At 37.9% G+C, this 16,455-nt stretch overlaps 1 protein-coding gene and 1 long non-coding RNA gene across 2 annotated transcripts in view; one reads left to right on the forward strand and one right to left on the reverse strand.

Moving 5' to 3' along the window:
• The window catches only part of DDIT4L (DNA damage inducible transcript 4 like), a 382,966-nt gene that overhangs the window by 220,928 nt on the left and 145,583 nt on the right, over window positions 1-16,455 (forward strand). The gene's annotated exons all lie outside the window — the stretch shown is intronic.
• The window catches only part of LOC127483288 (uncharacterized), a 45,376-nt gene continuing 34,104 nt past the window's right edge, over window positions 5,184-16,455 (reverse strand). The window contains exons 2-3 of the long non-coding RNA XR_007909430.3: window positions 11,104-11,211; window positions 5,184-9,295 (exon numbers count right to left, since the gene is read on the reverse strand). This is a non-coding gene — a long non-coding RNA (uncharacterized LOC127483288). The remainder of the gene's footprint in view (window positions 9,296-11,103; window positions 11,212-16,455) is intronic.

Consider the following 16,455-nt stretch of genomic DNA (forward strand, 5'->3'; position numbering starts at 1 on the left):
TTGAGCATTGTATTTGCAAGCATACTTCTAAGGACAAGCATTCAGATGTTATGTAAGACCTAGAACTTGCTGATGATACTAATTTTGTCAAAATGAATTCTGAAGTCAGCCTCCCACAATCTCACCACCCACAGCACCCATCCCTGGAAGAGTAAGGGTGTGGAATTCAAACCTACCGAAGGCAAATAAGAAATGAATACTTTTCAAAGATCGTATTTAAAATTGATAAATGACCATAGCTGGCAAGATATAGAGAACTCCATCCCTAATTAATGCAGTCATTGTTCTTTTTTAGGCCCTATCTACTGTAGAACAATATAGACCTCTGTACATTCATAAATACATTTATATTTATATAATAAAGAAGTTATTGATTAAAGAGATATCAAAAGATATTTCCCCTAAGCAGTTTTACTCTATTTTAGGTTTCCAAACCTTTAGCTGCCAAATTACCTTTTAATGATGTTTCTTCTATGTGTCTCATGTTTTGAAATGTTCCATCTATCAAATGAGTAGGCTTAATTAAATAGAAACTCATTTTCCTACTTCTATTTATCAAGGAACTTGTAACTGCTCATCAGTGCTTCCAAGGAGTTTGCAGTAGTTAATCTATCATTGTGAGTTGATGCAATTTCAGCTTAAAGTCAAGAGACAAGGTTGCAGCCATCATCTGGAGCAGCTTTATTGTCAGCAGTTTCCATAAGGTTGCTTTAACAAATAATAACCATTGCCTACAGGACTTCCTTACTAACTTCATAGAGCCCCTAAGATCTTGGGACACTATGTGAAATATTGCTCTAAGACTTTGGAGCTGTGTTTCTCTACCCTTTTCCCACCCCAATATCCAAGAAACACAACCCACTCTTTTAAGGAGCGATTGATCACAGTGGCAGATTCTATCCATGCTATCTCCTAGGCAAGAATGTGCTAGAATCTTGTGGAGAAAGCGAGGCCTGTTGAGAGGGTAGAGAATGTGTGGTTTGAAAAAGTGTCACAGACAATTCCAAAATAGCCTTCATTTCAACTCCTTAGTTGAAAACAACTGCTGAAAGTTATATAATTCCTGAGTAGAAAGGGAGTTTATTTGTTCAGTTATGAAAATGTAACTGTTTTCTATGAACTGTAGGTGTAGCTGCATTGCTCTTCACAATCTGAGCTATTTTCATGAGGTTTTCTGCATTGGGGAACAGCAAAGTAAATGCTTCAGTCACTTTTTCACTTTTGAATCCCAACCACTGGGAAGAGGAAGCAGTGATGTTCCAGCATTCCTGAAGGCTGAGTGTGGAGGGCAGAACATTTATCCCCATAATGAGCACTCAGATATTACCCAATGCTTTCAAAAACTGCAGGAAAAGGGGCTTTCAGGACTGTGGCCAAGTTCACCACAAATTCTTCTGCGTGCTCCTTTCATTTCAACTCCTGGGTGGCCTTTTGCTGTGGAGGAAGCTACCCTGAATTTCAGATGTAAGACAAAACAGCATGAGGAAAGCTACACACTGAACGTGGGAGGCAAAGCTTATTGTCCCCTTGCCTGTGATTATGAAAAATGCCTCCCACAATCCCCAAGTTAACATTCCAGATGAAATGATCGACCTGAACTCCACCAATCTGTTTTGAAAATGGGCGTCTCAGATGTGCATGAAGTTGATTTTGTTGAATTTTGATCATCTGCCAAAGTCTTCCTCATATTTTCCAGGGAGCTTATTATTAGCTGTACTCAAAGTACATGGACACCTTGAATATATTAGAGTAATCCCCATAGCTTTATCTTGCAAGAATTTTGAGCTGGAGCTTTAGCTAATTTTATTTTCCAGTAGAAGTCCAACCCTGCCAAGGATCAAAAATTGGAATCATTCCCAAAACCAAACCTACTTGCTTTTAATACATTAGCTTCCTCAGTAAAAGTTTGCCAAACATGAGAACTGTGCAAATTTGCAACCATGTAGATCATGAACGAGGTTGTGTGTAGTTAATAATTTGCACTTCTGGGGATAAGAAGCAAGCGTAACACAGAAGAGGCTAAAGAGTAAGCAGAAAGTTAATCAAACCAAATTGGCTTCCAAATAGTGAAGGTATTGTTCTCAAAGACTTAAGCTTACATCTGAAGGACAAAAGGGCTATTGTTGAAATGGTCTATTATCAATTGCACTTTCCTGACTTTGGAATTCCTGTGCAGGCAGCCTAATGGCACAGAAATATATTGGAATAGTCAACTCACCCTATGTGCAACATAGGGCTTTGAAGCTTCATGCATCTGAAGCTCTGAGCTCACACATCAAGAAACTGAGACACTGAGTGGCTGAATGCATACAAGTTTCAGGTCACACAATGGCAAAGCCAGGCCATTTAGGTTTGGTTTCCTGCCATTTCAAATGCCTAGTTCCATATGAAGATCCAAAATGCATGTGATCTTTTATCAAAAGTGTGAGAGTATAATTAGGAGTGGTTCATGTGGGCTGTGGAGGCAACTGAAGAACGCAAAGTCTAGTGAGACAGGCATGCTGAGCTGTTTATTATATGTGTGTAGTTATGCTGCTACTTTTGTAAAGGTATTTGTTTATTTTTAATTGACGTATAAAAATTGTGTGTGATGTTTTGATACATGTTTGCATTCTGTAATCTCAAATCAGGGTGAAATTTCTATCTCCTCAAACATGTACCAATTCTTTTGTAGGGAAAGCAATAAAAATTATTCCAACCAGATTTTTTTTAAAATTGTATTTATTTTCATTTACTTTGAAAGGCAAAGGGAGGTCTTCCATCCATTGGTTCATTCCCCAAATGCATGCAGCACTGGACCAGACCAAAGCCAGAAGCTGGGAATACAATTTAGGTCTTCCATATGGGTGGCAGAGACCCAAGTACTCAAACCATCACCTGCTGCTTCCCAGAGCTACATTAACGAGAAGCTAGAACAAAAGCAGAAGAGCCAGAAACTGAACCAGGAACTTCAAAATGGCATGCCCAAGTAGCGTCTTAATCATTGTGCCAAATACACCCCTCACTTCCAGCTTTATGAGTTATATAAGTTCAGTAGATTATCATTACTATAGTCATTGTACTCTGCAATAGGACACCAGAAAATAAGACCTGATGCACTGCTATTTGACATGCTAAACTTCCAAGTCCAGAGAAAAACTTCTTGAACTAATTAAAGCCATGTGTCAATAATCATTTTATAATGCAGCTCAATAAGACAAGGTGTCAATTATAAGTTGGTCAATAAAAGACTGAATAGGCTCCCGTGGCTCAATAGGCTAATTCTCTGCCTGCAGCACCAGCACACCGGGTTCTAGTCCCGGTCGGGGTGCTGGACTCTGTCCCAGTTGCTCCTCTTCCTGTCCAGCTCTCTGCTGTGGCCCGGGAGTGCAGTGGAGGATGGCCGAGGTCCTTGGGCCCTGCACCCCATGGGAGACCAGGAGAAGCACCTGGCTCCTGGCTTCGGATCAGCATGGTGCGCCAGCCGCAGTGGCCATTGGAGGGTGAACCAATGGTAAAGGAAGACCTTTCTCTCTGTCTCTGTCTCTCACTGTCCACTCTGCCTGTCAAATAAATAAATAAAATAATTTTAAAAAAGACTGAATAGTTTTCTTATGTTATGGAATAAAAATGGCATTGGGTAGTCTGATGTTTTTCTTCCACCTTGGAAAGCCAAAGTTGAGGGGCTGCTGTTGTGGCTTAGAGGGCTAAGCCACCATCGTATATGAAGTGGAATCCTGGCTGCTCCGCTTCTGATCCAGCTCCCTGCTAAAGTACCTGGAAGACAGTGGAAGTTGGTCCAAGTATTTGAGCCTCTGTCACCTATGTAGGAGACCTGAGTAGAGTACCAGGCTTCTAGCTTCCACCTGGCCAAGCTCCAGCTGTCTGTCTGTCTGTCTCTCTCTCTCTCTCTCTCTCCTTCTCCCCTCCACCCTACCCTGTAACTCTGCCTTTCAAATGAATAAAATAAATCTTCAAAGAAAAGACAGAATTGAGAAATGTTTCCTTAAAATCAAAAAATTCAAAGTCAGTTTTTCTATATAGTTAGTTACATCTTAGAGATTTACTAAAATTTTACAAAGTGTGTCTCATTTCTTGGCATATGGCATAATAAACTTAATTCTCATGTCAGATTTGTATAATTATATTTGAGTTGTTGACAATTAATTCTCGAATGAATTATGCTTCATTAAATGTGGGAAGAGCAAATGTTCATCAGTCTTAACAGAGACTAGTATTTAATACATTGTGTTGGAATTGGATTTTATTGGAATAGGTTGTTTATTAATTCCCTAAGGACCCTCAAAATACCTTTCTGTCACCATTCATGGAATCTAACACAGCAATTCAGTAATAGTACCTTCTCAATAATATTTTTGCATCAAATTGAACTGAACACAATAGTTTATTTAACAATGCAGAATACTGGTAGGTTAGACATGGCCTTGTCTATGCAGAAATTAGCAGAAGAGTAGATGGAAAGAGCTCCGTTGCTATTTTCTTTAGGCAGAGACTGCTCAAGTGGAAAAAAAGTTAAACTGTCCATCAAAATTGCCAGAGTAGATAGACAGCTTTAGGAATTGGCTTCAAGGGCTTAGATTACTTTTCCCATCCTCCGTTGCATGTGCGTGGAAATATCCAATTAAACCTTGTTGGTTTGTCATATCAGCGAGAAATAATTTCCATGTGTTACCCTACAACCCGTGGTGTTTTTTAGTGTTGCCACAGCTAGTTTGAGCCTAAGATAGACCACAAAATATCACTTTACCTGCAATTTTTTCAGAAAACTCCATACACAAACATTGTTAAGTTAAAAATTTGTCTCTTAGGCATTGCAATATTGCTTTTGAAATGTCCTCTTATTGAACAGGATGTGCTACATTCAGGTAGGTAAAGTGTCAGAGTGACTGGGCCAGCTTTTCGGTGGTGCAGAGTTTTGAAGTGCTTGCACAAATCTTTAGAAAAAAACACGATAATTTTTTCTTCAATCAAGAAAGATTGCTCTATTCCTTCACTGCTTCTCATCCTTTCACTCTTCGTCTGTTGCCTATACATATTCTTCTTCTCTTAGAATACTTACAAACCTCTCTTTCCTGACGGAAGCTGAATTTTAAACTGTAATTTTGGTAGTAAATCAAGGCTTTCCAGACCTGATGAATGACTGAAGATTTAACCAGCAGGTATTAGCTTGGATCTTTCTTATGTTTGTTTTACACTCTGCACTGCATTTAAAACACAGGGAACCCAGAGTTGCTGTCACGGGTATCACTTATTAGAAAGTATTACTGTGGTGTTCATCAATTAATGAGATGGTAAGTAGGCTGCCTCTGGAAACTGGAGTAACTCTTTAGTGTGATAAAGATGTACAAATCAAATTCCTTTTGTACATATTCAGCACAAGTTCAGATTTATGCCTTTAATAAAGCACAGTAGGGATCCAGTTGCATATCCGAAAACTGACAGTGTGCAGAATTTCCCCTATGGGTGCCATTTGCCTGCAAGCTGTAAGAGTAGAAGGCTGCATGGTCCCAATAGAGTAAAAACATTTTCCAGGATCCTGCTGGGTAAGTCAACAGTGAAATGGACTTCTAATGAGGAACTGGGTAGTTAGAAACTCTGCAGTCACTCAGCAACCATTTTAATCTGCAAACATTTGTTGCCTGCTAAGGGCTACCACACTTCAAAAATTGATGCCTTTCCTATTTAAGTGAAATCCAGATCCCCTTATGTTTGAGATCTATCCACCAAAAGTTTTGCACCACGCTATTCTGATCAATGGTACTAATACTGTAGCATCTTCAGCTACAGTATTAGTAGTGCAGTCTATGAAAGATTACACAATCCTTCGTGACGTAGATAAAATTCTCTTAGTGCTATGCTTCATGAGCATATCACTCCAGCATACGTACCCTTGGAAACACCTTCTTTCTTTCTGCCATAGGAACAGTTGGCACTCACCACCTACATTCTTGTATACAAGTGTTCAGGTTGAATGTCACATCTTCTGGAGAGCCTGTTCTCATGGGTTTTTCCCTCTGAAAAGAGCACTGGCACAGGGATTGCTCTGCCATAAGATTTCTAGAGAGTGCTCTTAGGATCAGTATGAGTGGGAAAAAAAGGAAGAAAACAAAATTGGCCAGGAGGAGAAATCTGGGTGTGATGAAATTTGACGAGATCCTCAGCCCTACCTTCTAGGGAGTTTGAAAACTGACCCATAGGCACAGCTCCAAGTCGGCAAGAGAGGTTCAGGAATTTATATCCCATTCCCATCATGTACTAGACCTGGGGAATCAAAAGGAAGAAGCACAGCAAGGCAACACCTTCATGGAACCTTGAGCTGAAGGCTCTGCCAAGACAGCTGTTGTAGCTAAGGGACTAGGTTGTCCCCAGTGGCAGAGGCTCAAGGGAGCAGCTCAGACCATCCACAACAGTCCACCTGCGCTCCACTCACAGCTCTTCTCTGTACAAACTGAAAATGCTTCACAGTCGTCTACAGGAGGCAACTAACACACTAAATAGAAAAAGCATCATAGCCTTAAATAAAGGATCCACGCGTTCATCCCTAGAAGACAGAGAATGATTTCAAAGAAACATAGGTCCCCCAAAATGGGCAAAAAGCTGTCAGAATCAAGTTTGTTAGAATTTTGGAAAGTAGACATTCTCACAGCAATCAAGTGAACATTTAGTCAAGAAAAAGGCAGCCTACATAGTAGGAGGGTTCTGAGGCATTTTAACTTTCTCTTGCTCAGCTCCACCCAGCACAGTGAATTTCGGGAAGGCAGAAGCCCATGTTTCTGGGTGGGTTCCTGGTACCAAAAGGGAGAAAGACAGACTTTGCACTAAAGAAATTGTGATTGTCTGTTGTGCCATCTGGGAGATGCGATGAAGGAATGACAGGGGGGCTTCCCTTTGTTTACGTAATCCAGAACATTCTCAGAATGGAAAATTAACCATGCGAAGGTCATTTTTTTTGATAAACAAATTACTGCCATTTGTGACAAAATGTAATAGTTGGAACACACAAAAGACATGTCAGATGCTGGGAGACAAAGCTGGAGAAAAGATTTAATAAAGAAAACAAAAACACGCTCAAGAGTGTGCTCACTGGGGGTGGCTGTCAGGGCCCCTGATTTAGTCACTGCTTGGGATGCCTGCTGTGAGGCTTATCCGCTGCACTTCTGATCCAGCTCCCAGTGAAGTGCACGCTGGGGGACAGCAGACGGTAGCTCAAGTGCTTGAGCCCCACCCATGTGGGAGACCCTGACTGAGTTCATGGCTCCTGATTTCAACCTGGCCCAGCCTTGGCTGTTGTGGGTACTTAGGAAATACACAAATGGGTGGAAGATCTCTCTCTCTTTGTCTCTCTGGCTTTCAAATAAAAATGGAAGTAAATAAACAGTAATTTTTAAGATGCCCCATTAAACCATAAAAAAAAAAAAAGGAAACGTATAACCTCACCAGAGAGAACCAGCTTTAGTCATTACAAAAACACACATTACTATAGATCCTACAGATTTTTTTTAATTTCTGAGGATAAATTTTTAAAGCTTCTCATCAGAATATACACAGTAAAAAATGAAACAAAATGGGTTTTAATATTAAAAAGTCAAGTCAGTAATTTATATTTCTACCAAGAAAATTGCATGTCCTGATTGTTTCCCTTCTGAGTTCTACCAACATTTAAGGAAGAATAATTCTAATTGTATACAAACTCTTCAAGAGAATTGAAAAAGTGTTTTGATTCTCAACTGATTCTATTGACACTAAGAATTAAATTGTCTGGATAGCAAATCTGAACAATAGCAAAAAGAGAATGCTGTGGGCTCTTTTCACTCATAAATACAGAGGCAAAACGTACTGAAAAAATTAGCATCCCAGAAGCAGCAATATATGAAACAATTCTACTTCATGACCAAATTGAGTTTACATGTCTATTATAAATTTGGTGCAACATTTGAAAATCAGAGTAAGTTTGTTAAGTCAAGTAACAAGAAGCCATACAAATAATGATTTCCAAATTATTAGAAGAAATTAAACGATACAAAATAAGGATTTTTTAAATCTTGAAACAACAAGAGGACAGAAACGAGGACAATATTTAGAGAAAAGCAAACACAAAATAAGATGATAGAAATAATTCTATATATACCAATAATAATACCAATAATCATAATCCATATCAATGTACTAACTTGCCAGGTAAACCATCTTATCAGATTAGAAAATACTGATAAATTAAGAAATAATCATAAAACCACATGACTTAAAAATATAGAAATAAGAAGAAGGAAAAATATAAGCAATAAAAGCTGTTGCCTCTGAGGCAACAATAAACTTTTGTTAAGCAAAAACAGGGAGCAGAAGGAATTTAAATTTCCTTCCAGTCGGAATTTTTTTTTTAATGTTCAGAACTATCTACATGTTGCTACTAATCTTTATCAATACCCACGTCTTATCTACTTCCAAATATGCTAACTATTTTCTCATTTAAAATGTCATTTCGTAAGGGTTTGTATGTTTGGTTTTTAATGTGTTTGAGGTTTTGGTCTTTCTGTGTTGTCCTATAACTGTGGAAACAAATTTTGTGCCAGGGAGTTTTAGAAGTAAAGTTGGGATCTGGCTTTCATCGTTTTTGGAAATAAAATTGTTCATAATGGGTTTTACTTTAAAAACAAGTTTTCTTTATTTGCTGATCAGAATCACAGTGTGTCAAAGATACCCAAAGAACTCTGTGGTGATTTCGGAGAGACGAGTAAAAACAAAAATTGGGTGTACCGTTTCAAGTGATTCCAGTGACCACTGCAGCGCCAACGCAATGGAGGGCCTGTAGGATGACTGGTGCATTGGGAGAACCTTTCTGAGAAACGCAATATAAAATGTAGACTGTGAGGAGAGCAGGAATTATGTGTAAAGGATGTAAGCCTATCCATAATTGCCCTGAATTTTGAGGAGTTGATGAATGTGTGTCGGAGATATTGAGTGATAAGGAAAGAACGTTTATATATGCTCTTTATTTATTTATCTTTTTTAAAGTTGCTACTGGGGCAAAGAATTGCTGCAGGACATAGGATGCCAATTGGGATGCCCATATCCTGTGTCAAAGTGCCTGAGTTCGAGTCCTGACTGCAATCCCAGATCTAGCTTCCTGTTAAAGTGCACGTTTGCAGACAGCATGTGATGGGTTGGGTGGTCTTGTGCCTGCCACTCACCTAGGAGGAATAGATGGAATTCCTAGCTCCTGGCTTCAGCCTGGCCCAGCCTCAGCTGATGTGAGCATCTGAGGAGGGAATCTGTCTCTGTCTCTGTCTCTCAACCTCTGAAATTAAAAAAAAAATTTTTTTTTTTAAATTTTAAAAAAAGTTGGCTAGCGCCGTGGCTCAATAGGCTAATCCTCTGCCTTGCGGCGCCGGCACACCAGGTTCTAGTCCCGGTAGGAGCGCCGGATTCTGTCCCGGTTGCCTCTCTTCCAGGCCAGCTCTCTGCTGTGGCCCAAGAGTGCAGTGGAGGATGGCCCAAGTGCTTGGGCCCTGCACCCCATGGGAGACCAGGAGAAGCACCTGGCTCCTGCCATCAGATCAGCACGGTGCCCCGGCCACGGCGGCCATGGAGGGTGAACCAACGGCAAAAGGAAGAGCTTTCTCTCTGTCTCTCTCTCTCACTGTCCACTCTGCCTGTCAAAATAAATAAATAAATAAAATTTTTAAAAAAAGTTGCAATGCTTCTATATCTAGAAAAGACATTACAGATGAAGCAAGATAAATTATTTTAAACAATAATAAATAATAAAAACATTTGTGGCTTACCATACTTACTATATCTCACATCCTCTGTTTGAAGGGATTTTTATATATACATTAATTAACTAAATCTGCACAATCTATAAGGTAGTTGCTAAAATTAGGCAACTCCATTTAATAAATGAGGAAACAGAGAAGTGAGATTAATAATTTACCCAAATGTACCCAAGTAGAAGGGGGAGAGCCAGTTTTGGACATAGAAAGTATTGTTGAAAAGATTGTGCGATATTTATCCTGCATTCAAAGTATTAGTTACATCACAGAAAGTTAGAAAATAAATGGAGTCACTCATAACCTCTTCATTATAATAGAACCATTCACTATAGTACAGTCTCATTCTACACACAGCAAGTGTAGTGATTAGTATATGTTCTATATCTGGGTATTGTAAGTTATAGTGTATCTATTTTCCACATCGTTTTATAATTATAATTTAGCTTGATTGATGTATATTATTCATTTCTGTGGATTGAATCATTCATTCAACTGTTATTAGAAATTTAATTAATTAATTAATTATTATTAGAATTCAGGATGCTTCCAGTATTTTCAAATGGTATGTATACATAAAGCTACCATCAAAAATCTCATATCACAACTAATTTCTAATTGTTTCCTCAGAAAATACATCCAAACTGGAATTATTGAGTAATCAGGTATTTCTCTAAGCACCTAAAATGTTCCTCATTTTTTTCTAAGCATGTGTGCAGCTAGCTCGTCAGTCTCACAACCAGTGAGAAACCAAATTGCACCTTTTAAATTCTCCCTGACAATATATTACTGGCAAGTACCCCACAACTCTACACAGGACTAACAGATTAGAAGCCCTAAGTTGTAACTGTATTAAAAATCACTATTCACCTTTTTTGAGTCTGATAAAAGTCAGTTTTTTTTTAATTTGACATATGTACTTTTATAGAGAAGAATACAATTTCTCCCAGCAAAATGGAGTCCTTTCGTTTAGCCAAAGGGAGGCTGCATCTGATGATTTTAATTGTTTCGAGCAGATCCTAGAGAGAGGTTTCAAACCACTGTGGAGCTATACCCCTTTTAATTGTATTTGCTCTGCCCTGAAAACTGAAAAACTAAAGCCCCAGAAAGGGAGGCATTTGAACAATTTTTTTTAATATACTGAATTACTGAACCATCACAAACTCCTTCACATAATAAACAACTTGTCTGCTCTGGGTAGTATTTTGTGAAATGATAGAGAAGACAATTTTAGATCTGCAAAGGAACTTAAAAACATGCATCTTGTCCAACTCCCCTTTTTTATAGTCGAGGAAAATGAAACACAGAAAGTTTTAAATGCCTTTCTTAGACTCACCCAGAAAATTAATGGCGAGCTCAAACTAGAACTGCATCTCCTCATGTCTGCATCCCCGGTGCCCAAGATGTGAGAACAGGTTCCAAAGAAGTCTGGAAAAATCTAAATCTGGAAAAAAAGAAAAAAAAAACTGCAATTATAGAAGTGAGGCCCCATCTTACACATGAACCAAAAGCTTCAGGGAAGGAGGAAAAAGGAGGTTGAAACACTTGTTGCTGAGTCTTAGTCATCACATGCATTGTCAAGATCATATGGCCATGACGTTAATTTAGATCCCAGAACTTGTGGTCAGCATTACCCCTTGTACAAAGGGTGATAACTGGACTTCAGCCAATATTTAGGGAAGAGTCATAATTAAACTGCTTTAACTAATAATTTCACCTGAAAGGAATAATTTATTAATACAGGAGCAGGCTGACTTCAAGTTTTTCTGTACTAAAAGCTGAATGATATTGTCGGAGACGAAGGCTTGTCTGCAAGGTCAGAGTGGCTACAGCACTGCTACTGGAGGGAAGCACAGACCAGTTGCAGCTTCACCCGGGAGCTTGTTAAGATCACCGGATTCTGCCCCACCTAGACTTACCTGCAGGTAGAACCCAAGCTTTCATGTTTTAACAAGCTCTCCAGGCTTGCTAAATTTTAAGAAGCCATTGTTCTAACAGACAGCTGATCAACAGTTTTTGTACATTGGGAAATTTAAAAAATGCCAGTGGCTGAATCCTATCCCAGATTCGTTTTTAATTGGCCTAGGGTATATTCTAGACATCATCATGGCTGAGAACCAATTAACCAGAAATTCATTTGCAGTACTTCTTTTGGTTCTTTTTTTTTTTTTTTTTTTGTAATTTTTTTTTTTTTTGAAAACAGACCATATCCCATCAAGTTCTGCCAAGGTTTAGAATAGAGGTCTGCAAAGGGGGAGCTTAAAAATACAACACATTAGGATGTAGGCAGAAAGTGCTAGAACTTTCACTTTATTTATTTTCAATGTCCACATCTTAAAAAGGTATTTTTGCCTGTGTAGATTTTATATATTAATTCAAGTGCAACAAAATAAAATACAAATATAAAACTTATTCACATAATAAAAATACAGAGGATGCATGCTAAATTTCTTTCATTATTAAAGCTCATGCCATAGAATGGTGGTTTTCAGACTTTCCAAGAAAGTACTTGACAAGCTTACTGAAAATACAGATTCTTTAAATTCACATGCCTAAGGTAAAGTTAGTCTGAGTTTAGGCCCAGGAGCCTATATTCCCAAGACATATTGCAAATGATTCTGATGCTCACATGATCTGTAGACTGCTCATTAAGAAGCACTTGTTTAGATCTGGGGTCTGTTTTAGTAAGAGCAAAGAAAGACAGAAAACTATCTGGGAAGGCAGACAACCAATCAAGGCTTTTAAGGGCAGTAATAGGATAAGCATGTTCAATGGCATAAAGCAAAGGATAAACTTCTTTTCTTGAGGCTAACCATGGTTCCAAAGAAATTACATAACCAGGGATAATCATGAGAAATATAACTTTTAGACAGATCATAGTCATTCTTATCAGTTGCAAATGTGTAATGGCCCTGCTGAAAACAACATATGATATCAAAATTTTATTGCATCGATATATTATTTTATTAAAAATATGTTGTTAGTGGGTACTTAGTCCTAGTGTTCTCTTTTTAGATTTTATTTAAGGTATACAAATATCATGTGTTTCATATATACAGATTTAGGAACATGATGATACTTCCTTCCCTACCTTCCCTCCTGCCCATGCTCCCCCCTTCTTACTCCTCCCTCTCCTATCCCCACTTTTAATCTTTACAAATATCTATTTTCTGTTTACTTTATACCCATATGATTAACTCTACACTAAGTAAAGAGTTCAACAAATATCACACACACACACACAAAAACAACGCTGTTCTTCAACAGTAGAGACAAGGGCTATAAACAATCATCAAATCTCAAAATGTCAATTTCACTCCTATCCATTACATTTTAGGTACTCTATTAGTTACCCCAGATCAGGGAAAACATATGAATATGATATCTGTCTTTTTGGGATTGGCTTATTTCACTAAGTAAAATGGTTTTCATTTGTATCCATTTTGTTGCAAAAGACAGGATTTAATTTTTTAACCACTGAGTAGTATTCCATAGTGTATAAATACCATAAGGATATCAAATTACAATCATGATTACTTTAGCAGAAATCAGAGAACAGAGAATTAAAATTTAAAATTTTGAAATAAAGTTTTAATAGTACTTCAAAATATGATAGATGACACTGTACCAAAGGAGGAGGAGATTGGGTTAAATATAAATATAAATGACATAAACATACCAATTATAAGGCAGAAATTGTCAGAGTATACTAGAGTATTTCCAAAAGCTTGTGAAAATGGAATTAAATAATAACCATATTTTGGTGTAAAATAACTGAAATCATACATATAAGAATCTTCAAAAAGTTCGTGGAAAATACATTTATTGAAAAAAACTGTGACTAGAATTCAACATTCTTTACAGCAAAATAAGCTTATCTTGCAATTCCCCTTTTCCATGTACTTTGGGAAGAACTCTCATATATAAACATAATTCTATGCTTCTATACAAGAAACCCATTTATAACTTGACTGAAAGTAAAAATATATAATTAGATGTACCATGCTAACACTAATATAAAAAAACAAACTGAAGAGACTGTATTACATCTGATAAAGTAGATTTCAGAACAAAGACTATTACTGAGCTAAAAGTAATTATTTCATAATGAGAAGGGTTCAATTATTCAAGATGACATGGTAACCTCAAAGTTTTATGTACTTAACAACAGAATTTAAATAAAAATTAAGCAAAAATTGCCAGAGCTACAAGGAGAAAAAGACAAAATACATAATTGGAATCATAAATAGGCAATTAAGGACTTTTTTAAAAAATTATTAATATAAAGACAAAAAAGAACAGATTTCATGTATTTGATACCTACATTTCTAAGCAGATAACTCTATTTCCCTTCCTCCCCAACTCACTCCCTAAATCCTCCTTCTTCCTTTCTTTCTTTTTTTCCTTTAATTTTGGCAAAGACATAATTTCAATCTACTCTATAATCACAGGCTTAATGCAGCAGTAACCATAATAGTCAACAAGTAAAAGGTAGAAAGACCTCAGTTCCACAGCAGTATAAACAAGGGCTAAACATCCTTGAGGTGAGGAAAAAGTGAAACACTGAACAAATGAACGAATCTCAAAAACATTATATTAAGTGAAAAAAAAATCCAGATGAGGAAAAATAGCTGTTGGGTTATTCTACAAATATAGCATTCTAGAAGACAGAAACTAATCTATGGTGGCAGAAAGCAGATCATTGCTTGCCATGGGATTGGAGTAGGATGGGGCAAGAGGAAAAACTTGGGGGTGATGAATTTATACATTATCTTGATTGTGGTTATGGTTTCATGAGTATATTCATATGTCAAAATATGTCAAATTATACATTTTAAACACACTCAGTTTACTGTATATCAATTATACCTTGTGCGGGCCTGCCACACCAGTTGAACAGAACCTGAAGTGGGGAGTGGGAATGAAAGAGGGACAAGGGCACAGAGAATGGAGCCAAGACAACAAGGCTGAACAAGGCTCGCTTATTCCAGTGTCTCAGCGATATTTAATCATAACCAGCTACAGCTCAAAGAAGCAACATGCACAAGCAGCTTATTGGGCCTCCGGTAACAGATAATTTTAACAGAGTGTTCTTGATCATCATCCTCCTTCAGGATGGGAGTATGTGACTTTCTTATCCCAGGAATTCCACAAGCCAAGATTGGCCTTGACTTGTGCAAAGACTGCCTACAATACCTCAATAATTTGATGAGAGAAAAAAATCACTCTGAACCCAGTAAAACATCCCATGTAGCCTCTAGCAATGCCAGAATAAAAGAAGTCAGTACCTTAACAGGAATTAATTTTAAAAGATGATGGTGCCTTTTGTAAATGACATGAACTATTCTGATCTTAAATAAATATGGACCAAATATATTAATTGGTGTTTTAAATGTACAATTATTTGAATTATTTACCTAGTGGAGGGTTAAGTTTAAAAGTATGCCATTGTAAAAATTGAAAGAAAAAATAAGAAGGAAGAGGGAGGGTGGGAGCAAGGGCAGGAGGGCAGGAGAGTCGGCCGCATCACTACGCTCCTAGATCTGTGTATGGGAACTACACAAAGCTTTTCACCTCATATAAATAAACAATTGAGTTAAAATGGAAGGCAGTTTGCTTCTGGATAAAAAATAATATAAATAGTGACTACCATTTAACAGACTCCGTTTTCTGAACTTCCTCCTACTCTTGGATTCCCTGGCCCAGCTTCTATAGCTACTGCCTTTTTCTGTCTCTCCAGAATGAGAAACTACTTTTCCACAAAGTGATCTGATATTTTATGTGCCCTAAATAATTTAAGAGATTTAAAAATTTTACCTTCTTAGGAGAATTTGTTATTGACTTAAATAAAAATAATAAAGCTCTAATACAAAGGAGTGAATTTATCTTTGTGGTATTTCAAGGCTTCACTAGTTGGGTACAAGAAGTAATTTGGGGGTTAACATAACTTCAAATTTTATAATAACATTACCATGAACAGAGTTGCTCTTCTGCCTATTCACCATTCTAATTCCTATTTTTGATATCCCAAAGGAAAATCACCAACTTTGTTTTCTTTTGTGATTCATCTATTTTTCAGCTTTCATCAGTGTGACTGGACTAACCCATACTGCAGATTTTAGAATAGGTGTAAGGGTTTATATTTCTTCTCATGTATAATCACCTAGCATTTGGTAACCCCCATTACCATTAATAATTTACAAACCCAAATACATAAAATAATTTCTTTTTTTTTTTTTTGACAGGCAGAGTGGACAGTGAGAGAGAGAGACAGAGAGAAAGGTCTTCCTTTGCCATTGGTTCACCCTCCAATGGCCCCCGCGGACGGCGCGCTGCAGCCAGTGCACCGCACTGATCCGAAGGCAGGAGCCAGGTGCTTATCCTGGTCTCCCATGGGGTGCAGGGCCCAAGCACTTGGGCCATCCTCCACTGCCTTCCCGGGCCACAGCAGAGAGCTGGCCTGGAAGAGGGGCAACCAGGAGAGAATCCGGCGCCCCGACCGGGACTAGAACCCGGTTTGCCGACGCCGCAAGGCGGAGGATTAGCCTGTTGAGCTGCGGCACTGGCCATAAAATAATTTCTTTCCAGGTTTAGACATTAGGAAATACAGGAATTTTATCCTTGATGGGGGTAGCAGGACAATAAATAAGGTAGAAGTCCTATGGCTGTTCTAGTTTATTGTCCAGGG

Source organism: Oryctolagus cuniculus, chromosome 8 (genome assembly GCF_051225735.1).
Source record: "Oryctolagus cuniculus isolate XC-2025 breed Fujian yellow rabbit chromosome 8, ASM5122573v1, whole genome shotgun sequence".
Classification (NCBI taxonomy): Eukaryota; Metazoa; Chordata; class Mammalia; order Lagomorpha; family Leporidae; genus Oryctolagus; species Oryctolagus cuniculus.